The sequence below is a fragment of the Sus scrofa genome, unplaced genomic scaffold (assembly GCF_000003025.6).
Source record: "Sus scrofa isolate TJ Tabasco breed Duroc unplaced genomic scaffold, Sscrofa11.1 Contig1052, whole genome shotgun sequence".
Lineage (NCBI taxonomy): Eukaryota > Metazoa > Chordata > Mammalia > Artiodactyla > Suidae > Sus > Sus scrofa.
In genome coordinates this window covers 182,166-207,072 of record NW_018084804.1, presented here as the reverse complement: position 1 = coordinate 207,072, position 24,907 = coordinate 182,166, and the positions used below count along the sequence as shown (strand labels likewise).

The window sequence follows — 24,907 nt, the reverse complement described above, 5'->3', positions numbered from 1 at the left end:
TCAAAGTTCCCTTCCCAGCATTATTTCTGCAACCACCAGAAAAGATTTCTGGATGCAACTCTCTTCTGACTTCAAGCTCTCTCTCCTTTTCTCTTTCCTATCTTTACAAAGTTTTCCAAGTCTTTTCCTCCTTAAGAAAAGATGAATTACAATCTGAGAGAAGATATTTCAGTATTTTTTACAAAAGACCCTGTCTATGAAGAACTTCTACAAAACACCAAGAAAAAAAGACGAAAATCTCATTTAAAAAGAGCAAACTAACATACATTTCTCAAAAAAGAGGTTACTTCACATCTCCTCAGAAAAGAAAATCATGGACTTGGAGAAAAGACTTGTGGCTGCCTGATGGGAAGGGGAGGGAGTTGGAGGGATTGGGAGATTGGGCTTATTAGACACAACTTAGAATAGATTTACAAGGAGATCCTGCTGAGTAGCATTGAGAACTTTGTCTAGATACTCATGTTGCAACAGAACAAAGGGTGGGGGAAAAAAATGTAATTGTAATGTATACATGTAAGGATAACTTGATCCCCTTGCTGTACAGTGGTTAATGAATCCGACTAGGAACCATGAAGTTGCGGGTTCAGTCCCTGACCTTGCTCAGTGGGTTAACGATCCAGTGTTGCAGTGAGCTGTGATGTAGGTTGCAGACAGCGGCTTGGATCCTCCGATTAGACCCCTAGCCTGGGAACCTCCATATGCCGCCGGAGTGGCCCAAAGAAATAGCAAAAAAAAAAAAAAAAGAGAGAGAGAAAAACTAAACTAAAATAAAATAAAAAATTAAAATGAGGTTACTTCAAATAGCCAAGAAGTAATTTAAAAGGTGCCCAACATCATTTTTCTCAAGGAAATGCAAATTTAAAAATAAAATGAAATAATATCACTCTTCACCAGAATCACTTAAGAGAACTGACAATATCAAATGCTGCTAAGCATGTGAAGTGACTGGAATACTCACACACTGCCGATGTGACTGTAACTGGTACAGCCACAATGGGAATATTGACTAAAACTAAATACACATAGAAATTATGACCTTGAAACTCCACAGCTACATTTATACCCAAGAGAAATGCATGAGTATCTCCCTTGAAAGACATATACAGGAATGCTAGTGGCAGCATTAGACATTTCAGCCCCAAATTGGGAGCACTCCAAATGTACATCAACAATAAAATGAACTAAGAAGTTGTGAAGAACAGTATTCATACAATGGAATACTACAGAGCAGTGGTTAAAAACTACTGCTACTAGCAACAATATGGATCATTAAACTTAAAAAAAATTGAAAGTCCCCATATTCAGAGTACATGTTGCATGATTCTATTTATGTTATTTCAAAACACAAGAAAAACTAATCTATGGCGACAGAGGTCAGAGAGTGGTATTGCTTGGGATGAGGCCCAAAGAAGTTGTTGGGGGGGCTCAAAAATCATGTATCTTTGCCAGAGCTCTTGGTTACATGGGCATGTGCATATGTAATAACCTGTCAAGCTGAAATAATTAGGTTTTATGCATTTTGGTTTATATTATTTAAGCCTCCATCTATTTTTTATAATGATTTTTATTTTTTCCATTATAGTTAATTTACAGTGTTTGATCAATTTTCTACTGTACAGCAAGGTGACCCAGTCACACATACATGTATACATTCTTTTTTCTCACATTATCCTCCATCATGCTCCATCATAAGTGACTAGATATAGTTTCCAGTGCTATACAGCAGAATCTCATTGCTTATCCATTCCAAAGGCAGTAGTTTGCATCTATTAACCCCAAATTCCCAATCTATCCCACTCCCTTCCGCTCCGTCTTGGCAACTACAAGTCTGTTCTCCACGTCCATGATTTTCTTTTCTGTGAAAAGTTTCATTTGTGCCATATGTTGGATTCCAGATATAAGTGATATCATATTGTATTCGTCTTTCTCTTTCTGACTTACTTCACTAAGTATAAGGGTTTCTAGTTCCATCCATGTTGCTGCAAATGGGCATCATTTTGTTCTTTTTTATGACTGAGTAGTATTCCATTGTGTATATATACACCACATCCTCAATCCATTCCTCTGTCAATGGACATTTAAATTGTTTCCATGTCTTGGCTATTGTGAATAGCGCTGGAATGAACATGTGGGTGTATGTGTCTTTTGCAAGGAGAGTTTTGTCAAGATATATGCCCAAGAGGGGCATCTCTGGGTCATATGTTAGTTCTATGTATAGTTTTCTAAGGTACCTCCATACTGTTTTCCATAATGGTTGTACCAATTTAAGCTCCCACCAACAGTGCAGGAGGGTTCCCCCTTTTCTCCATGCCCCCTCCAGCACTCATTATCTGTGGACTTATTAATGATGGCCATTCCAACTGGTGTGAGGTAAGCTTCAATTTAAATAACAAGAAAAAGGAGAAGAAAAAAAGATCTTCTTGGATTCCTCCTCACCTCCAATACATCTTATCTCATAATTAGTGTTTTTCAGAGTGTGGTCTGACTGAGACTTGCTTTTTTTACCCATCAGTGAGCATTAGAAGCATTTTATAAAAATTGGACAGTATCAGGACATTGGACTCCTTTTGTTAAATAAAGTAGAAACAATTTCAAGGGCTTTCAGAATTTCAGAAACAATCATCTTTGGAGTGAGGAAACAGCAGCACCATGGACCACCCACCAAGCAAATTTTAATAAATCCCTGTGTATATCTGGACAGATTCTCAAATAATCTCCGATGTGGAAAAAGTTGAGGTTTTTGCCTTTAGTCAAAATTTGGAGTGGAAATTCAGATTCAAGTTTTTGGATGACTTCCTCCAAAAATACTTTAGATTCTCTTACAGAGTCTTTCTCCCCTCAATCCATGCACCTTACTCCACACCAGAACAAGTCTCAGCCTATGTTGGTGAAAGCCTGAGCGGGGGAACAGAAGAAAGAAAAGAAATTAGAAAGCTAGGTGGAAAGTAAAATATCAGCTACACGTGAGTCTCAACACGTGCATAAATACTAGTACTGCGCTGAGCTACAGTGAAAATTTCCTTCGGAAGCACACGAGAAGGAAGAGGCGGAATGGGGTGAAGTCGAGGAAGAAAAGGAGAAAAAGGTGAGAGGGGAGGAGGGGAAAGGCAAAGAAGCATCCTCAAAAAAGATTTGAGGGAAGGTAGGGAGGGGGGGCGTCTAAGCTCCACATCTCTATTGCTTCGTCCAAGTTGGAGGGAGGAGATGCGCTGTTCTCTCAAGGGAGCTAGGCTTGTCGCGGTAGAGGATCTGGCTCCTTTTGCCGAGACTGTCGTGGCTTCGAGAGCGCCTCACGGCTCTTTCCATCGCTGGATGGACAGGCTGAGGCCTTTGGGGGACGCACTGAGGGTGAACTTCTGTTTGAAGTTCAGGAACCGCTGGGATTGGCAGCTTGTGAGGGAGGTGCAGGGGTGCCAAGTGTCCGCACGCGGATGCGGCGGGAGCAGAGGGACAGAAGAAGAGGGATCCGTCGGCCGGCAGCTTTGAGATTGAACACAACCGAGACCGTGGAAGCGTCTCATTTTTTTTTTAAGGTTTTGCTGGCAAAGCAAACGATAAGAAAGTTCCCCTTTGCTTGCTCCACATATTTCTAGCTCTTAGACGCTTCCAGAAACACAACTTTCTCCTGAAGAAACTCTTCCGGGCTTTTGCGACAGGCTCCTTTGTTCCTCACATAATGCTCTTGGCTCAAAAGTAGTCTGAAGAATCACCTATACTGCAATATAAAATAAAAAATTAAACAACAACAAAGGAGTCTAAAGAGCTGGGCATGGTCTGAAGACTCTGGTTGCAAAAAGCCTCAGCTTTTAGTGGTACCTACAGAGGAAGCCACCTCTCCTCACTCCTGGTATAGGCTCAGAGGCAATACACGTGAGTCCTCACACTTCAAGTGGATGACCTCAAAATTGGCTGAACAGGTGGCTTGTGACCCTGGTGGACAGTAGTTACAGCTTCTGGAGAGTAAGAAAAGGGAATGAGGTGGTATGGAAGACCTCCAGGCTTCTTGACTTCTGTAGCTGGAAAGAGGGGCTGCTTTTCTCCTTTCTGAGAGTTCAGCAGCTTGCTTGGTTTTCCCTTTAGTGGCTAGATCTTTTTTTTTTTTTTTTAAACAAGATGATATTAAGATGCTTGACAGTGTATCCTCCTGTGCATCTCTACTTAAGCAATGTGATACCAGATTCTGAAACTGTGCAAAGACCTCTGATCTGGAGATATGAGTTGTTCAGCAGTTTGGAAGAAGGGTGACCCTGGAGAGTAGGTAGAGTAAGGTTGAAAAGGATCTACTGGAATTGGGAGAATAAGAATTCATTTTTTATTTGTGCAAAACAAGGAAATGAGCTTTTGCCTAGACTGATCTTAGACCCTGGAGTTCAGAATGTTTGCCATTTCAGATGAAAACTTTCTTAGAATAGCCAAAGAAGTACTATTTGCCTTGATAAATTTCTGCTGAGGTGACTGCTATCTTTTCATCATTTGTCATTTGTTTGTAGTTAAGTGGCTTTTTTTTGGTAAGCTCCAGAGTTTGAGGGTCTCTGACTGGGAAAACAACAACCAATACATCAAGTCCTTGACTTCTGGCAAGGAAATTCTAATGAAATATTTTGGTGAAAGCTTTTCCACCTTGGCCTTCTGTAACCTGGGATAGGAAGGAGCTAGAATTACAGAACTACAAAAGAACTTGAGCGCTTAACTTTCTGATCCAGAATCAGAGGGCCTGTCCATTAGGCCGCACAGACCTACATTTGCTGTTGCTTTCAGATTCTGTACAACTGGAAATCGGGTGGGGAAAACTGCTACTTGCTTTTTTGTAACCTATTGACAGTGGTCCACGTCCTAGTGATTGCTGAGAGTGCTTGGCGAGATTGGGCAAATAACAGAATTAACAATGAATAACTTTAATAAAAGAGTGAAATAACCCTCCCCACATCCCAAAGAGGTTAAAAAAGAATTGAATTGCCAAAGCCAAGACAAACTCAGTTTGTCAAAGACATTTTTCAGCTGAAGAGCTAGACAGGGTATGGCTGAGTCAGAAAACAAGAATGGAGGTACTGGGGATTGAATCTGAGACCTCATTCATGCTAAGAGTGTGCTCTGTCACTGAACTACACTTTCCGTGTGTGCACTACCCTCTCAGAAGGTTTTTGTGATGTTATAGTGACTGCCACTATACTCCTTACACTTACGACCTCCTCTCCCAGAGATAGCTACTTTAGGAAAAAGGAACATTAATGGCAGAAAAAAAGGCACTGTTCCTGATTCGTGGTCAGCTCATACTCAGCCCACCTCAAAGTCAGATTCCCGTTAGATTAGATTGCTCGGATTGCACTTGCATCCCATCACTTGGGAAGTCCCCGTACACAATATCCTCCTGGAATCTTTCTATTACTTTCTTTATTCTGTTGAGTCTTGGATACATTAGTGTTTTACATAGCAAAAAAAAAAAAAAAAAAGACTCAAGTGTGTATTAAAATACTCTAAAATTAAGGATAAATAGAAACAAATCTAACTGCATTTCAAAATAACATAATCATATTGAAGAAAAAAGAGAGAACAAATCCAAGAAAATGTTTTATACATTTTATCCCAACTGTAACGACGAGAAGAAAAAAAAAAGTAAGCAAACCATAACTTTTATGTAGCAGGGTTATTTTTTGTAGTGTTAAGGTTATAACAATTCTTCTTCTTCCTTTTTTTTTTTTTTTTTTTTTTGGCTGCACCCTTGGCATGTGGAAGTTCCCAGGCTCGGGACTGAACCCACACTGCACTGACAACAACACCAGATCCTTAACCCACTGAGCCACAAGAGAACTCCAAGAGGATAGCAATTCTGATATTTTGTGTGAATCTGTCTTATTTGTGTGTGTATGTAAACTTACTTTTGTGTGATTGGGAAAAGGAATACAAATACTGATGTTGGAATTCAGGGCTCTCACTGCTGAAGGAGGTAAGTAACAAAGAGCCCTGGATGGGAAATTATATCTATCCAATTTTCTTCCCCAGATCTGTTTCCTCCCAGACCCTAGAAAAAATGCTTTAGTAGCAATAAGCAATGCTTGCCCCATATCTTGATTTTTAAATACCATTCCCACTAAAAGGAACCAGAGCTGCTTGTAGGACTCATAGATTCTAGGACTGGACCGGGGGAAGTACAAGCTATCTCTCTGTGCTAGAACATAAGTGCTAAAAAATCATGAGAACAATTCAAAATGATCCAGAAGTCAACTTTAAGGGCCTCCCATGGGTCAAATCTGGGGCACTTTTAGATGAATTATGACAATGAATGGTTATAATCCTTGGATAATTAAATGAATAAATATGGAAAATAAGAAAAATTTCTATACAGGGGTATGCCAACTAATAAATGTAGAGATAATAATAAAGTAGTTAAATAATTTAGCCACCATCAGAATAATGATAGATTCTTGCAAACTTCATAAATCAATGCTAAAATACATAAATAAAATTTTGATGAGGATCAGAGTAATTTTATGGTCTGAGAGTATTTCCTTACAGACTACATATAATATAAAAGGGAAAAATAATAATTTTACAGGGGAAGAAAACTAATAGACACAATTTTAACCACATGATCAAAGCCAACATCACCAATAATGGGAAAAACTGACTTCACATGTCCACTGGTATGATAAAGGGAAACATCATTTCTGTGATATTCCTCCCGAATATTCATAACCTGAATCTGATCATAGCATAAACTGAAGAACATTCTATAAACATAAATTTGAAGAACATCATTAGCCTGTGCTCTTCAAAAACATATTAGTCTCACAAAAGACAAGATTAAGAAACTGAGCCAGATTAAAGAAGACTAAGGAGTGCTAAATTCACACGTGATCTTGAAATAGACCCTAGTTTGGGGGAGGATAAATTTCTATAAAGGATTTTATTGGTAAAATTAGCTAATATGCACTGTAAAGAAAAATAATAATAAAATAAAATAAAGGGAGTTCCTGTCGTGGCTCAGTGGTTAATGAATCCGACTAGGAACCATGAGGTTGCAGGTTCGATCCCTGGCCTCACTCAGTGGGTTAGGATCCAGCGTTGCCGTGAGCTGTGGTGTAGGTTGCAGACTCAGCTTGGATCCCAAGTTGCTGTGGCTGTGGTGTAGGCCAGCGGCTACAGCTCCGATTAGACCCCTATCCTGGGAACCTCCAAATCCTGCAGGAATGGCCCTAGAAAAGGCAAAAAGAAAAAAAACAAAAAAACAAAGAACCACCGTACTGTATATTACATGGCATTTCTATCAGTGTTAAATTTCCTGAATATGATCATTGTCCTGTGGTAAGTGTCCTTACTCTTTTTTTTTTTTTAAGTGTCTTCACTCTTAAGAAACACACACTGAAGTGTAAAATTTTAAAAATTATGGTAAAAAAAAAATTACGGTGGAAGTATAAGAAGATTGTGGATAAGAATATATAATTTCAGCAGATTATCTCAAATGGTTTATGAAATAATAATATTTGTCTAAGTAAATATATATTCCATGGTTGTTGACTACTGAGGGAGAGGCAACCCAATGTTCTGAAATGATCCCCAGATTTGGACAGTATGTGGTTCTCAAGTGGTTCCCAACCTATTTAAAACATTGCTAAGCAGAGACAAAGATGCAAATTTCCCAATGTATGTTAGAATTTAGCAGATGTTTTGCTCTATTTTCCCTTCACACTTCTTGCTCGTGAGTTACTAAGGACATTTGAGAGAGATGGATTTCTTTCTGGAGAAAGAGAATTCCCTTCCCCCTCTATTAATTCAGCAGTAAAGATGAGCACAGATAGTGATGGATTTGAAACCATAACAGTACCTTACTGGGGCCATTAGTGGACTAGAAATTTTGAGGCGTGCCTGGAAAATACAAAGCAGAAGTGATTCTATGAACAGGAAACAGTAGAGGAAATGATTGTTCCTTCACTACAGTGCAAATGTCTTAGACACTTGTGAACTATTTATCTTCTTGTTTTGGAGGCTAATAATTTCTATTTTGACATACATACGAAAAAATTTTTTGACAATTCTTCATAGTTAGCCTATTTGATGTTAACTGACATTTCCAGGCAGAATTTTATTTAAAGATTTGAAAAGAAGAAAAACAGATGAGTGATAAAATAAAAGGAAATTGGATAGTATGAAACAGCATAAGCTGTTTATGCTATGGTATGCATAAGCTGAGTCATGTAAAGCAGATTTTTTTTCTTCTTCTTCAGGTTTAATAGGACTCTAGCTTCTGACAGCTGTCCTTACCTTGTAGCATCCACTTGCTCATTCATCTAGCATTCTCTGGCTTATTGTTGGACCACACTGTTGACAACAGAGAGAGTAGAGAAATCAGAGGTAAGAGTTCCTGATTCTCATCCTAAAACTTAGAAACTAAAACAGTTTTCCCTGAGTCCTCTTACTTTCTTCTTTTCCCCTCCTCTCAGTAATAGGGGAAAATAGAAGCCAAGGTGGTAAATTTGCTAAGATGATGACTTGTTTTGAGTTTAGGGGATCCTGCGTTTAATAGGCTGAATAATGTCTCTGAAGATAGCCGGTTCCAATACCCAGAACATGGGAATGTTACTCTATATGGAAAAAGTGTCTTTGCAGATGTGATTTCATTAAGGATCTTGAAATGGGGAGATTACTCTGGATTATGCCGGTAGGCTCGATGTATGTGTCCTTCAAGGAGAGGCAGAGGGAGATTTCACACACAGAGAGGAGAAGGCAGTGTGACCAGAGGCAGAGATTGAAGCAATGCAGCCGCAAGCCAAGGAATGACAGTAGCTACCTGGAAGAGGCAAGAACCCCCTAGAGCCCTCGAAGGGATCACCACTCAGCCAACACCCTGATGTGGGTCTGATGATACTAATTTTGGACTTCTGGACTCCAGAAGGTAACCATAGAAAACTAATTGACCTGGTAAACTTCTACTCTGCCAGCTGCCATGAATAGTTTTGAGGCTCATAAAATATAAATAGTGCAGCATTAAAATGAACGGCTTGGGCCATATGTTTACTTTTCTTGTGAGCCGGCAAAGAGTAAAGGAATCAAGAAAAAACCGCTCAATCTGCCCTTGGTTAGTAATTTGCAAAAAAGCAACTGTTGGTTGGAGGTGCCGGGGATTGAACCCGGGGCCTCGTACATGCGAAGCACGCGCTCTACCACTGAGCTACACCCCCTCACCGAAGATCAGCTTATGGAGATTCACTAAGGAATATCTTCCTTGGGCCCCTCTCCCCCCAACTGCGGTTTATTATAGTAGCACTGGGTGTTGGAGCAAGATTTATGATGGCTTTGAGATAGAGGACCCCAGGAGCTGTAGAAGCAGACCGATTCTTTAGCAAATAAAACAAAATGGAATGAAAAATACTGAAAACGTGTCAGAAAATGACCAGCTTTTCCTTAAACAAAGCATTATTTGCTGTTTGCACCAAAAGAATGTTAAGGGCAATATTTTAATGGGAAACCCCTAGGTGAAAATAAAAACCACAGACGATTCCTTCAGCGATTCACTCTCAACCTTTGAATCATTTTTATACATTCTGAAGGTAACTCAGAAGGTTCATAGAATAGTCTACAGAATAGTGCTCAAGGCTTGAACTAAAACGTAGATTCAAGGGTGGAAAGACGTGTGGAATTTTAAAAGCAAGTTAGTAGGTAGCCAGACACAAGTTGGAGAGACCTATTGGATTTACAGAGCAAGAAACAAAATGGGAGGCACATAAAAGAGAGTTCAGTCATTTAAGAAACAGGAAGAAAAGCAAAAAAGAGATTTGTTGTCTTCCTCCCCCCTCCCCTCTTGTTCCCCTCCTCCGGCTCCTCCTTCTCCTTCCACTTTTCCTTCTCCTTCTTCCTCTCCCCACCTCCTCCTTCATCTTTGTCTTCATCTTCTTCAGAATGGAAGAGAGATTATGAGAAGGAGATGAGGTCGGTCGGTCTTGGATGTGCTGAATTTAACATATCCATCCACAGGTTCCGCCAGTGCTCTGAACCAATGCTTGGGGGTGGGAGTGATCAGAAGGCACAAGCATATTGAGAGTGAGGAGAATGAGAACTCAAAGTGTGCTTTAGAGATCAGGAACTCTTTTACCTAGAGTTGTGCAAAGCAAAAACAAAAACAAAAACAAAAAACTGTTTTTAACTTTTCCTAGTCTGATCTTAAACACTAGGATTCACACTGGTTAGCACCATGGCATTGAAACTTTCATAGAAGATTCAGAAAGACTCATTTCCTGGTACCAGACTTCCAGAGGTGTTATCTCTTCCTCATTCATCTTATGCTTTTGCCTATATTAGTAAATATATCATTGAGTATCTTTTGAAATTGAGAGAAACCTTATTGGCCTAGCATAATTTCTTTCTCACTTGGCTCATGGGGCTGATAGAACAGATAGAATGAAACAGAAGTGGCAAGTTTCAGAGTTCCTGCTGTGGTGCAGCAGGTTAGTGATCCAGCTTGTCTATGTGGTGGCGGCAGTTTGATCCCTGGAAACATATGGAAGTGGGTTAAGGATCTGGTGCAGCTGTCAGATTCAATCCATATGTTTCAGGTATGGCCAAAAAAAAAAAAAAAGAAGTGCAGGTTTCACTGAAACTGAGTGCTAAAGATAGTTTATCAATTTTCTGGGACAACAATTAGCAGATATATACAGTGCTATTCAATGCATCTAAAACCAGAGAGAAAATTGTAACTAGTCAGGTGTCATCTTTTAAAAGTTGACAGATGAGGATGAATGGATAAAGAAGATGTGATATATATACATCGCATCTTTATATATATATATATATATATATATATATATATATAAACAGAAACATAGGTGGAGCTTGAATACATTATACTAAGTGAAATGTCAGAGAAAGACAAATACTGTATGATGTCCCTTATATGTGGAACCTTACCAAAAAAAAAAAAAAAAAAAAAAAACCTGGAAAAAACAGAGGAATGGTGCTTACCAAAGACTTATGAGTGGGGAATTGGAGAGACCTTGTTTAAGGTACATATTTGCAACTGGTAGATAAATAAGTCCTGGAGCTCTAATAAACAGTACAGGGATTATAGACCACAAAACTATAGTGAAAACATTTAACTTGCTAAGAGACTTAATTGTTTCTACCACTAGAAGAAATGATAATATGTGACGCAACAGAGACATTAGCTAACACACACACACACACACACAAAGTTGACAGACTAAAAGGGGTAAATTATACACGTAAAAAGCTTTTATGTTACGCTCTGGAATTTGAATGAACACTCATGATGTTCTTTGATGTTTACAACATCTCAATTTGTTGACATGGACAGAGAGGTTTAGTCATATTACTCTAAGTCTCCCATCTTTGATAGAGATAGAGTAAAATAATTAAAAATCTCATTAGGGGATTAAAGATAGAAAGAGAATTTTGAGGAAGTTTGGGAGATTGTTGCAAGCTAATGACCACTCAAAAAAAGAATCCAGTAGCCTAGCAACAATCTATACTACCTTGAAGGAAGACCAGGTGCATCTAAGTGCCAGACACACTCAAGCCAAAAACCCTGATACCTAAAACACAAGATAACAGATATGGGGTTACATGAAGTCAACCTCATTACATGAGATCAAGGAGTTAATAGTCCCTGAAGAGTAGCATTTCCACATGTAGCCGAGACAGAAATATAGGTGTGTGGGGGAAACTAAGTAAAAGGGGACGTTATACCAAAACCTGAGATGAATTACTACGTTTTAGTATATGTTACCACCTTTTTGCTAATAAATAATTTAAATGGCACCATGACAGTCCCAATTAGGGGACCCATATAGGTTCAAAGGAGGAACCAATGATGTAAGCCTGATATCTACCCAAAAATGAGGAAGAAGGTGGTCTGACAAGACCCTCCCTACTTTTTTCTTGACTATAAAGATGTAGCTCTCTTTGTTCTCAGGACTGCTGTATTCCTTTGCCAACCTGCCTGTATCCCTCACAAACATCCTACACTAATAAACTCACTCTCTGCCTGCCACTTTGCCTCACACTGAATTGTTCCTGCGAGGAGGCAAAAGAACCTGAGCTTCATTAAGTCCTGATACCAGGTGAGCAGTTTTAATTAAAAGACAATGGGTTGGAGTCCCCTACTAATCAGGGATCGTGGGTTTGAGTCCCATTCTGAATTTTGGCTGGGTTGGCATCCCACAGAAGGAGTGCAGTTTCAATTTGATTGAATATGAAGAAGTTATTCCTGAAATAGGCAGTAAAGGATTAAGTAATCCTTTTTTCTATTAAATATGTCTGAAAAAACAAATCCCTGGCTTTTGAGCGACTGCATGGCCTAATGGACACTATCTGCTTTCATATTCCTGGGCCACTAGTCCTGTCCAACTGCCACCTCTCACACATTCATAGAAGGTCTCTCACACACACCTCCTTTCCCTCTCAGAGCACCTTAATCTTTAATTCCTCCCTAAACAAAGCGAAACAAAAGATGAGCTTGTTGAAGGATAGAGCCCCCAATTAAAACTGAATTTCCAGAATTCATCTACGATGCACTTTAAAATGAGTCATTTTGTCTTGGGCCAAAATTAGACACAGCTTGTCCTCAAAAAAGTACATCAGTTTATCACATGTTGTCTTTACTGCATATAACTTTTTGAAATTTCCATCTTATGTTTTCTATAGTTTTCTCATAATAAGCTCTGGGCTTTTCCACGCCATCATCTTCTCCTTTAAATTACAGAGGTGAATTTCCTTGTAGAAGTCTATTGTTGGAAGGGAAAGAAAATTTCCATCTGGACCTGAGCCCTAACATAATACATAAAAATAATGGTAATGATTCATTATATTCTTTGCATATTTTGTCTATTTTCCTTTTGCAACTGGATGAATTCTATGGCTGGGGCATGTGAATACACTTCTCCTGACACAGTGAATGTAAGTGGCAAAGAGTCATTATAAAACTGTACTTTGAAAACAAGAAGAGAGGAAATATGTCAATAGAACAGAAAATGACCTATTGCTCCTATTAAAGAAAGTCTAGCTCCTGAGCACTAGCTCTGAATCTTTCTTTGAAAAGATAAAGCCCAAAGCCAAGACGCTTTAACTTGAGAAAGATCTTATCCTATTTAAAACATTGCTGAGAGTTCCCTAGTGGTGCAATGGGTTAAGGATTTGGTGCTGTCACCACTGTGGCTGGGGTCACTGCTGTGACACAGGTTGGATCCCTGGCCCTGGAACTTCCACACGCCTCAAGGGTGGGCAAAAACAAAAACAAGAGTTGCTAAGCAGAAACAAAGATACCAACTTCCACATTCATGTTGCAAGTTAGTATAGCCTTGATTGCAAAACCTGCAAAATTTGTATATAAAAGAAAATTTCACATCAAATTAAATTATATATACTGATTCAAAATATTAATAAATATCATATTACTATGAGGGGGGAAACAGCGTCAATCATTAGAACACAAAATGGCTCAACAACAAATACATGTTTTTCGGTTGTTTTTTCTGCATTACAATAGATATTGAAAAATTTTAAATACAACCACATAGTTATATACTCTCTTAATCCACATCACAGCGCTTAAACTAATGCCTCTCAAATTTTAATGTGCAAAAGAAACACTTGGGGATCCTGTTGAGATGCTGGCTCTGGTTCACTGGGTCTGGATGGAGCTGACATCCTGTATTTGTAACAAGCTCTCAGCTACCACCAACTCTTGGTCCAAAGACCTCATTGACCAGAGGTCTGGAGATTTTCTTTCCGATAGAGGGCGCAACAGTCTTGGCCAAAATTACTTCCGTTAATCATCCAAGTTACCTAGTTGAGTCCTCTTCTCGAGTAAGAGCAAAGGCAGAACAACACCGGAAATTAATCAGTGACTTTTGAAATCTTCAGACCGAAATACTTCTTTTTTTTTTTTTTTATTTTCCCACTGTACAGCAAGGGGGTCAGGTTATCCTTACATGTATACATTGCAATTACAGTTTTTTCCCCCACCCTTTCTTCTGTTGCAACATGAGTATCTAGACATAGTTCTCAATGCTATTCAGCAGGCGATATACTTCTTAACAGAGCTACTGTGGCCTACGTGTGACTTCTCTGTATCTATTGATGAAAATAAATTTCTCAATTTCCCAGTTTGGAACGCTTCTCTTTTCTCCCCGAAACTGCAGTCTGCTCGTGGCCAATACAGCTCAGAAAACAAAAGAAACTAAGAAAAATTGGCTTGAGATTCTGTGTTTTTCTTTTATTAAATCTTTCCATCTTTACCTCTTCTTTTCTGCTCTATTAATAATACTGCAAAATGGAACTAAAGGCCAAATAAAGGGCTTGTCAATTTGGTGACATGCTTTTTGCTTCAGAATCTCGAGCTGCTAATCTGTCCTCTTTCCAACTTTTCCTCCTCTTGCTTATGCAGCTACCCTGTATGTCGCTAAGGTGGAGTAGAAATGGGGCAGCACTAATACTGATATCAAATTGTGAAATAGGTTTACTTTCTTTTTGAGCCAAGAGACAGTGGGAAGAAAAAGAAAAAAAAAACTGGAGGTGCCGGGGATTGAACCCGGGGCCTCGTGCATGCTAAGCACGCGCTCTACCACTGAGCTACACCCCCTTCCTGCACTTATGCTCTCGGGAATATATTCAAGACAATACGGTCATTTGGGGTAAATTTTGCAAATATTAAAAATAAAAGCCAGTCTACCTAACTTTATTTTCAAACTTTTGATCTAGGTCCTATGTCACGCTTTAATGAAAGAAGAGTAATTTTCATTTTTAAAAAAAATTGCATTCTAGACCGAAAGGCCCTATTGCTAGTCCTGGGACCCTTCTCCTGTCAGTCTGGAGTCCCTTCCCTGCCTCTGTTAGAAGGGTCCCGGATGAAACATTTTCTCTTGTCTTCACTCTTCTTTCCTCTTTCCTTGCTGCTTTAAGGGACTGTCAGAAAGCCACAAAGAATAAGGGGATCCAAAAATACAGGCCGTATTAGCACCAGCAGCAGAGGGAAGACCGAAGGGCCAATGGAGCTCTTTGTTTTGGTCGCCTAGGAGAGAGGATGCTTGGGCTAAGATCGGGTCCCCTTTAGGGTAGAATAGAAGGCCTAAAAAGAAGGCCACGCCTGTGACGCGCCTTAACTCTTTGTAAAACTCTCTGCACAGCTGAACTGGTTCACTAAACGCATTCTTCTCTGAGGCTCTAAGTCTCTCTCTTCTAGCCCCACAAACCTACAGAGCCTCAGATAACACTGGGGAAGACGCTTATATGAGCAAAAGTCATAATAAGGTAATGCGGTAAATAACACCTCCCAAATCAGAGATTAAAGGATGTTAATAACAATGACAAATAATGAATAAAGTATTCCATTCAAGATGTTAGAAAATGAACAAAATAAGCCCAGGAAGAATGCTGAAGGAAGGGTTAAAGACAAACTAAAAAAAGACAAACTAAAAAAAAGACAAACTAAAAAAAACAAAGAGTTTTTAAAAAGTAGACAAATACGAGTTCCCTGGTGGCCTAGCAGTTAAGGATTCGGCTTGTGCTGTCACTGCTGTGGCTCAGGTTACCGCTGGGGTGAGGGGTTTGATCCCTGGCCTGGGAATTTCCACATTGGGGAGGAGGGGCACGGCTAGACAAACAGACAAACAAAACTAAACAAAAAGAGCTGAAAGGAGATTCTGATTTCCTAGCTGGTTCTTGTCGAGATTTTGCTTTGAAGCATGATTTAAAGTAAGTGGGGAATTCCTGGGAGTTTGGGATGGAAATGTTCTAAAATTAGGTTGTGATGATGGTGGTACAACTGTAAATCTAATAAAATTTACTGAATTATTTTAAAAACAAATAAAGTGAGAAACTCCTTTAATACTTTAGGAATGTTAGTATTTGGCACAGTTGTTCATCTCTGCAGCTGTCCCTCTGTGCTGCAGGCAGCACCTGGTTCTTTTGCATGGCGAGGATGGTGTACCTAGTGATTCTCCCTAAGAAAAGCTTAGTGGTTAAACATTGTCCAGAGGAAAAGATGAGGGAAATACCGAAGCAGAGAAAAAACGCTTCCTCTGATTTACTGATTTTTGTAAGCTCAGAAAAGACATGAATCGCATAAGCAAGTATATGTGTATATATGTATAGTGGGTTAAGGATCCTGTGTTGTCATGCTGTGGAGTGGCTCAGGTCTCTACTGTGGGGCGGGTTCCATCCTTGGCCCAGAAACTCCCGCATGCTGCAGGCACGAGGGGAAAAAAAAAAAAAGGAGGGGGAAATTCTAAAACAGTATCCTATTAAGATCCAAGCTACAGGAGGCTGCTGCCTGTGCTGACTGCCAAGCTTTTCAGAAGCAAGAGGTCTGGTGAGGTCAGATATGAGTATTTTTAAAAGCTGATGAAGAAGACTGAGGTGACCTATTGATTTGACTGTACTAAAGAGCCTCCTTTGATCCTTTTGTCAAAGAAAGGTGGAGTATATCCTGACCTCCATGTGCCGACTGATACTCCCTCTAGGCAACTCTGATTTGTCAATGGTTCATATCTTTAAAAATTCAAGGTATATTTTGTGCTGGAGATAATGTAACATCTTATCACTCTGGAAAGGAAGCTACTTCTTTGCCAACATCTACTCAGATGGCTGGACTCCTAGTTCTAATGTGAGCAGGATACTTTGCTAAAGGTTTGAGTTAACATCTCTATTGAGAGTACACATGCCTTCAGGGTTTTGTGGTTTGGGAATGCTATAATGTGGATATATGGAGATTTTTAGCTGTCTTGGGAAATGCAGTTAAAAATTAGAAAATGGTAATGATTTATTAGAGGAAAAACAGCATCTGAAAAATGGCTCAATTATGAATATCAAATCCTGTTCTGAAGGTAGACCTTTGGAGCTAAAGAAAAATGCGCTAGACAACTACTATTGGTATTGTACAAATGGTTTCTTGATATGATTTTAAAAATCCAGAAGCACATATTGAAAAACAACAATCTACCATTACAAAAAGATACTAGCCATCTCAAAACTCTCATACATAGCAAAGGACTTTGGTGTTCCCAAGAAGACTGTCTGGTGGTACCAAAGTCATTCTCCAGAACTTTGATGCTTAAATTACATGTAAGCACTTATAATGGAGAGGACAAATTCCGCCAAACTTTCCAAAGTTATTGTTAGGAAAACATTACCCAAGAAGCTCTTTGTGCAGCTGAATCTTTTCTATCTGTATTTATCCCAAAAAAGAAAAAAACTCAAATTATGACAAGGCTTCAATCCTTTACCTCAAAGACCATTTGGATATTTACAAATAGATTTTATTCAGTTATCCAAATGTTTTGAAAATTAAAATGTTTCAATAATAATGAAAGTAAAACTGTATAGGAGTTCTCTGACCTAGTGGTTAAGGATCCAGCATTGTCAGTGCTGTGGTATGGGTTTAATCCCTGGCCTGGGAACTTCTGCATGCCATGGACATAGCCAAAAAAAAAAAAAGTAAAACTGTACTTTTGGTTGGAGTGAAGCTTTGTCTTCCAAAAGACTAATATTTTAACTTAATGTTATTGAATAGAACTTTTTGTTACAATGGAAATATTGTATAGTTGTGCTGTCCAAATGGTAGCTATTAGCCACACACGGCGGTTGAGCGCTTGAAGTGTGACTAGGGCAACAGTTCTGTTACAGAAATACGGTTTTGTTGTTTTTGGTTGTTTTTTTTTTTTTTTCATGGAGACACCTGGCAGTCTACATCACAGCCATGGAAATGCTGGATCTGAGCTGCCTTTGTGACCTATACAGGTAGGCCCTAGATCCTTAACCAACTGAGAGAGGCCAGGGAATGAACCTGCATCCCAGAGACTATGTCAGGTTCTTAATATGCTGAGCCGCAATGGGAACTCCAAAGTATAGTATTTATTTATTTAAAGTTTACAGAATTTATTTCTCTACTTGGGAAATACCTTTGGCACTCTTAATTGACAAAGTGGAAATTCTTTACAGTCTCCCATTAAGACATTTATTTCATTGTCTTTATAATTCTCAAAACTCTGAGAAAGTAGTAAAAATTCATTTAAAAAAAAATTATTTGGGGAGTTCCCGTCGTGCCGCAGTGGTTAACGAATCCGACTAGGAACCATGAGGTTGCAGGTTTGGTCCCTGCCCTTGCTCAGTGGGTTGACGATCTGGTGTTGCCGTGAACTGTGGTGTAGGTTGCAGACGCGGCTCGGATCCCGCATTGCTGTGGCTGTGGTGTAGGCCGGTGGCTACAGCTCCGATTCGACCCCTAGCCTGGGAACCTCCATATGCCACGGGAGCGGCCCAAGAAATGGCAAAAAAGACCAAAAAAAAAAAAAAAAATTATTTTGGTCATACCCATGGCATGTGGAAGTTCCTGGACCAGGGATCAAGTGCGAGGCACAACAGAACCTGAGCCACAGCAGTGACGATGTCAGATCTTAACCACCGGGCCACCAGAGAACTCCCAAACTCACACTCATATTTTTTTAAAATCAGCATTTTCAAGTTTTCAGAAGAGTTTTCCTCTAGCCTAAAATTCTACCTTTAGTCTTTTTTTTTTTTTTTTTTTTTTTTTTTTTGCTTTTTAGGGCTGCACATGCAGCATATGGATGTTCCCAGGCTAGGGGTCCAGTCAGAGCTGTAGCTGCTGGTGTACACCACAGCTTACTACCAACACCAGATCCTTAACCCACTGAGCCAGGCAAGGGAGTGAACCTGCATCCTCATGGATGCTAGTCAGATCCGTTACAGCTGAGCCACAACGGGAACTCCTACCTTTAGTTCTATTAAAGGATAAACTGAACCATATTAAAAACCAAAGTTTACTTGAGCAAAAATCAATTCTAGTCAGGCAGCACCAAATCAGAGTGGTTAGAGGAGCTCTTCTGACAAGAGCTAGGGGAAAGACTTACATAAAAAAGATGCAGAAGCAAAGAAACAAAATTATTCGGTTTTCTCAAATTATAGCTCAAAGCTGTTTGTGATTGGTTGTCCTTAATGTTTGTATTTTGTAACCTTTAAGTAATATTTACACACTTTATTTTGCTACTTATTTCTCTTTATTTTTATTATATGCTCCCGCGGCATATGGAGGTTCCCAGGCTAGGGGTCGAATCGGAGCTGTAGCCACTGGCCTACGCCAAGAGCCACAGCAACACGGGATCTGAGCCGCGTCTGCAACCTACACCACAGCTCACGGCAACACCGGATCGTTAACCCACTGAGCAAGTGCGGAGACCGAACCTGCAACCTCATGGTTCCTAGTCGGATTCGTTAACCACTGCGCCATGACGGGAACTCCTACACACTTAATTTTAGTTGTTTATGTGGGCGTTACAGCCACTTCAGTCTCTCAGCCTCCTTGTTTAATTAATTTAACAGCCCTAATCCAGGCAGATATGTAAGGGGGTCCACAGAGAAAGAGAACCAGGCATGGCTTTCTTGACCTGAGAGAAGCCATTTTAGGCCTAAGCCATTTTGTGATCTAAGCCTGCCACAATGCCTCCCTTGCAGAAGAGTAAGTTTCAGTAGTTAATAATTTTAAGGGAACAAAAGAATATAAGAACAAATAGCTATTGCCAGACTAGGAAAATAACTTAACCATATTAGAGACAGTATATCAGTTGAAATGACCCCCAGTTCTGTTTCAAAGGTAGAGATTATCCTGAAGCACATTCTTGAGTTATTGCGCAGGATCCAAACCTCCTCAAACGCTAAACCACCAGACAAACTGGAACTTAAGGAATGATGATGCTGACCTTTGCTGATCCTTGTGTCTTCAATCAACTAGAGCCTGGACTCTGCCAACCTTTGGCCCAATTCTGTGCTGAATTCTCCTCTTAAGCCCCTTCATGAATATGCATGTACCCTTAGCTTAAAACTTCCCCGATTCTGCTGTTCCGGGAGACATAGATTTGAGAAATATCCTCAGTGTTCTCCTCACTGCATGCAGGTAATAATTCCTTCCCACTCCTGCTCTTTGGCTTGGTTGTATCTGTTGACTCAACATCCACCAAGAGGTGAACTTAATTTTCAGGTAACACTAAGATAATATGATCTAGGCCACCAAAATTCCCATAAACCTTTAACATATAACATTGTTAGAGGAATGGATAAAGTTTAGATTGATTCTTCCTTTGACAGATTCTATCTTGTTACTGACAGAGTTTGGGATATACTACCCTCAAATATGGAAATTTAGCATACTAAATATTTTAAGTTAAAGGAATTTGGAAAAATAGCAAGAGCAGAAAATTCACTCTGGAATACTACTCAGCCATAAAAAGAACAAAATAATGCCATTTGCAGCAACATGGATGGAACTAGAGACTCTCATACTGAGTGAAGTAAGTCAGAAAGAGAAAGACGAATACCATATGATATCACTTATATCTGGAATCTAATATTGGGGCACAAATGAACCTTTCCACAGAAAAGAAACTCACAGACTTGGAGAACAGACTTGTGGTTGCCAAGGGGGAGGGAGTGGGATGGACCTGGAGTTTGGGGTTAATAGATGCAAATTATTGCATCCGGAGTGGATAAGCAGTGAGGTCCTGCTATATATATATAGTACAGGGAACTATATCTAGTCATTTGTGATGGCACATGATGGAGGATAATATGAGAAAAAGAATATATATACATATATACATACACATATATATATATGACTGGGTCGCTTTGCTGTACAGTAGAAATTGACAGAACACTGTAAATAACTATAATGGAAAAAATAAAAATCACATAAACTTAGAAGAAAGAAAGAAAAAAAGAAAGAGAGACAAAGAAAGAAAGGTCACTCTGATCTCCCTCATTACCTTTCTTTCCTGAAACAGGTCATAAAAAGTGACCTGTGACAGGCACCCTCCATCCTCAAGAAAGGAGTATCCTCACCTTCAAAGACAAAGGGATGCCAAGAAGAAAGAAGATGCATAGAAAACAATCCTTGCTAAATTTCCCCCATTTATACCTAATTCTCCTTAACACAAGTCGATGAAAAATTAATCAACCATTGATCTAAGAAAGAAATGGAAAATATGATTTGAGCCAATCTGAGGATTATAACCTGGGAAAGCTAATTGTTCAGAAAGTTCTGAGGACTGTTCTGCCTGTTAGAGGTCAAAATACAGTTACATAAGTTTTTGGGACAATACGTCATGGATAAATCATCAAATGACATTGATAGTTTACACAATCCAGATCTTCATGTAAAAAGCAAGTAGTAGGTCATCCTGACCCCTTACAAGATTAAGAAGAAATATTATCTCCTAAGAAGGTATGGTTAATACACACTAAAGGACAGGATACCCAAATGTGCAGAGAAAAATTTTATGTTTAAATTTTTCTTATCTTACCACAAAGTATGAATTTCATTTCATCACCTATCATATTCCTCCATGACCATCCACTATGTATCAAACCTAGCATAAAATACTCAGGTATAACTATTTCTTTGGGTCTTCATTTCCTCATAAGGGGTCCCATAAAATTTAAATAAATTTGTGTGCTTTTCTTCTGTTAATCTGTCTCTGTTGTTTCAATTTTCAGGCCCAGCCAAGGCTCCTAAAAAGTCAAGGAAAATGTTTTCCTCCCCTACATTATATCCAAATGTTGCCAGTAGAATCAAAATCTAATGTCAAGTATATAGTCCAGCAGGTACAAATTGCAAGAGATACTACCAGACCACACACACATGAGTCAGGAAAAGATGTTTTGGAAAAGACAGCATGGAAGGTTAACCTTAGAACTACACTGGGAAAGGGCTGTTTTGGTATTGTTAAACACAAATATTTCCTTAAACTCTGGAGCAAACAGTCAGTATCATGTGTACCCTGGGAAAAAAGTTCTTATGCCCTGGGTCCTCTCCTGGCCAAATATCTTCCTAATGGTACCAGGACTCCCAGAATTCTCTACTCAAATAGTGCTGATGCTCCCCTTCTTCCTGGCCCTGCACAGGCGCTTTCCAGATGAATCCTTCTGCTGGTGGGCCATGACATTAATGTGCAAATTCCTAGGCCTAGAAGGTGGCCCTGGAGTGGCTCTTTGCCAGCGGTATGTCTGAATCTTGGAAGTGTGTGTTGAGATGTTCACACGTGCATGTGTGAGGCCTTTCAAAATGTGAGAGGGATAAGCAGTGGTAAGAATAGGGGTAGGAGCGTGTATCTTTATTTTTGATTGATTCCTCTCCTTAACTCATCTTTTAACATTAGCCAATCACATACTGTTTCAAGCCAGTCAGGTAGAAAGGGCAGAACTTATTAACACAAAGAACTTCTGTCTAGATCTGAAGCTTACCTTATACTTTAAAAGTTACTCCAGTTAAAGTCAGGAATGAGTCAAAGAAATGCATATGAAGTATAAAAAACGGTGGGATGAGGAAAAGAAGAAGGGGAGGCTTTAATGGGGAGAGGGTAGTAGGGAAACTCATAGGAAAGCTTTTCTCTTCTTGTATTTATTCCTTGACCAGGGAACTGCTCAGAAAACTAAGGAATCTAAAGAAAATTCCCTGTGGACTTACATATTTGTTTTCTCTCTGTGTTTCTTGCTGTTAAGTAACACTGCAAAATCTAACTACTGTAATCGGTCTTGTTAATTTAGTACCTCGGTTGTTTTTCGATTTCTGGAATCCTGAGCGGTTTGCTGCTCCCCCAGCGTCTTCTTCAATCTTGTTTTTCACCAGTTGACCCAGCTGCCCAAGGCGGTGCCAAGGCCCTAGGGCAAAAAGTGTCCATATTAAAAACAAAATACAGTCATTTTGTTTTCCTTGTTTTTTTTGTGTGTGACTTAAAAGACCTGAAAGAAAACGTAAGACGCATTCTCTATGGCTTGCCATGGGCATTCTCAGCAAATGATGATGCACCCAAGGATGATTTAGAACTGAAAATATTCTTTGGAAAAAAAAAGTGGAGGTGCCGGGGATTGAACCCGGGGCCTCGTGCATGCTAAGCACGCGCTCTACCACTGAGCTACACCCCCTTCCTGCTAACAGAGCCTAGAAATAGGTCTATAACCATCTACTACATGTTCGGTATCGACAAAAGAAATTCTATTCCATCATTCTATCCGGATACTGGATACTTTCTATCTGGATACTGACTTGTAGCTAGGATGTGAAAAGGAAAACTAAATATTATACCGAAAGTCCTCGTCTGGTCCTGAGATCTCCCACTACGGGTCACCCTGACGGACGCCAGCACGACGACCACCTGTCTGTGGAGAAGGGGGCAGGCCTGCCTGGCCGCCCCCCAGGGAGAGGTCTGCTTAAAACGGGTACCAGAAAACAGTACAATTCTGGAGGATTAGAAGAGGAAAACTCTAAAGAATGCAATGGGGAATTAGGTCTAGGTTGGAAAAGAACGGAGGGGAACTGCACCTACGCCGCCTCAGTCTCAGCCCCTACTCCTCCGGGAGGTTGCCGCGTCCAGCCTCCCAGCCAACATGGCGGCTGCGTCTCCCGGCTGTGCGCCCTGGAACGAGCGCACCACCGAGACGCGCGCCCCGGGAAAAGACGAGCGGGAAAAAAGCGAGCCGCTTTAGAGCGCCCCCTTTCGGGACGAATGCTCCACGGACTGAAAAGTACGCAGAAATACTCACATTATTACAAAGCCGTTTAGGAACCTCTGGGCCTGAAAATCTAGGGACAGAAACTGAAATGAACTAGGATCCTGAGAAAGTTAGCACAGGAGGAGGAGAAAAACAAGAAGGAAAGAGGAGACTTGGGAGCATGAGGCAGAAAGATGGGAGGAAGAGTGCTGTGGATCGGGTCCTTCAAGATGCTCAGGATTTGGATGCACCAAAAAATGGATGTATCCCAGATCCCTGTCGCCTCTGCGCTTCTCTGGGTAGGAGAGAAAACAAGGCCCCTTGCTTTAAGGTGAGAGAACAGAAGACATTGGTCCTAACTAGTCCAGTCATTCACAAACTTTAGGTGTGTCAGAATCATCTGGAGGGCCCGTTGAATATGAACTGAGAACATCAAAACTAACACAACTTTGTAAGTCAACTACAGTCCAATAAAATTTATTTTAAAATAAAATAAAATAAATGGAGGACATTATCCTCAGAACTTGTTTCAGGGGGTCTGGGGTGGGGCAGGAGAATTTGCAGTTCTAACAGGTCACCAGATTACCCTGATGGATCCTGGGACCAAATTTCACAACTTTTGTAGACTCTAAATCATAAGAGAATCTCATCAATGGAGAAGGCCGGGAATTAAATCTGCATAATAAATTTTACCCTTTTTTCCCCAGTTTTTCTGGGTGAACTCCTCACACCCTTTTTTCTCTGTTTTTTGTTGTTTTTTTGTTTTATTTTGTTTTGTTTTTTGCTGAAGGTCATAGTTAAGCCTGAATTCTAAGCCACTTCTTTGAGAGTTTATTTTCCTGGGTGTCGCCCATGTGTATATGAAATATGTGTTAATAAACATGTTTGCTCTTCTCTCCTTCATCTGTGTTTTGTTACAGGGGCCTTAGAAGGCAGAGGGAAAATTATTTTTCCTCTCCTAAGTTGAAAGCTATGTAACCATATATACCACATGTCTCTCCAAAGTGCAACAGGGAAGTCAATCTGTATGGTTATCAGGGAGCAGTGTTGAGTGTTGAAGAATGCTGTCTCTTTAGACCTGAGTGGCTGGAGCAGCAATGGGAAACATTGACTCTGCTTGGTTGTTTTTATGTTTGGTTGGGTTTCCCAGGCAGAGTATGGGAAGACAGACAATAGACAAATGTGTATGCTTTACATGATTTTCAGGAAAAAAACAACAACAAAAACAAAACAATTTCTGAATATGGGCATTGTTAAGAAACGAATTCAACTGAGTAAATTTAAGAGATCTTAGTAACTTTATTCAACAGTTAACAAATTGGGCAGCATTTCATCTACTAGGCCAAAGGAGCTGTACAAAATGAAAGACTTTTACAGACAGAAGAGGGCAGGACAAGGT

At 39.9% G+C, this 24,907-nt stretch overlaps 1 long non-coding RNA gene and 3 other non-coding genes across 4 annotated transcripts; all 4 read right to left on the bottom strand.

Moving 5' to 3' along the window:
- Positions 1–9,104: 9,104 nt before the first annotated feature.
- TRNAA-CGC lies at positions 9,105–9,176 on the bottom strand. The gene has a single exon. It is a non-coding gene; the product is annotated as a tRNA-Ala (tRNA).
- Positions 9,177–9,815: 639 nt separating this feature from the next.
- LOC102163320 lies at positions 9,816–23,446 on the bottom strand. Its single transcript, XR_304339.3, has 3 exons — positions 23,102–23,446; positions 22,567–22,677; positions 9,816–10,087 (listed from the first exon to the last, which is right to left on the bottom strand). It is a non-coding gene; the product is annotated as an uncharacterized LOC102163320 (long non-coding RNA).
- Positions 14,519–14,590, bottom strand: TRNAA-AGC. Its single transcript has one exon. It is a non-coding gene; the product is annotated as a tRNA-Ala (tRNA).
- TRNAA-AGC lies at positions 22,870–22,941 on the bottom strand. Its single transcript has one exon. It is a non-coding gene; the product is annotated as a tRNA-Ala (tRNA).
- Positions 23,447–24,907: the final 1,461 nt, after the last annotated feature.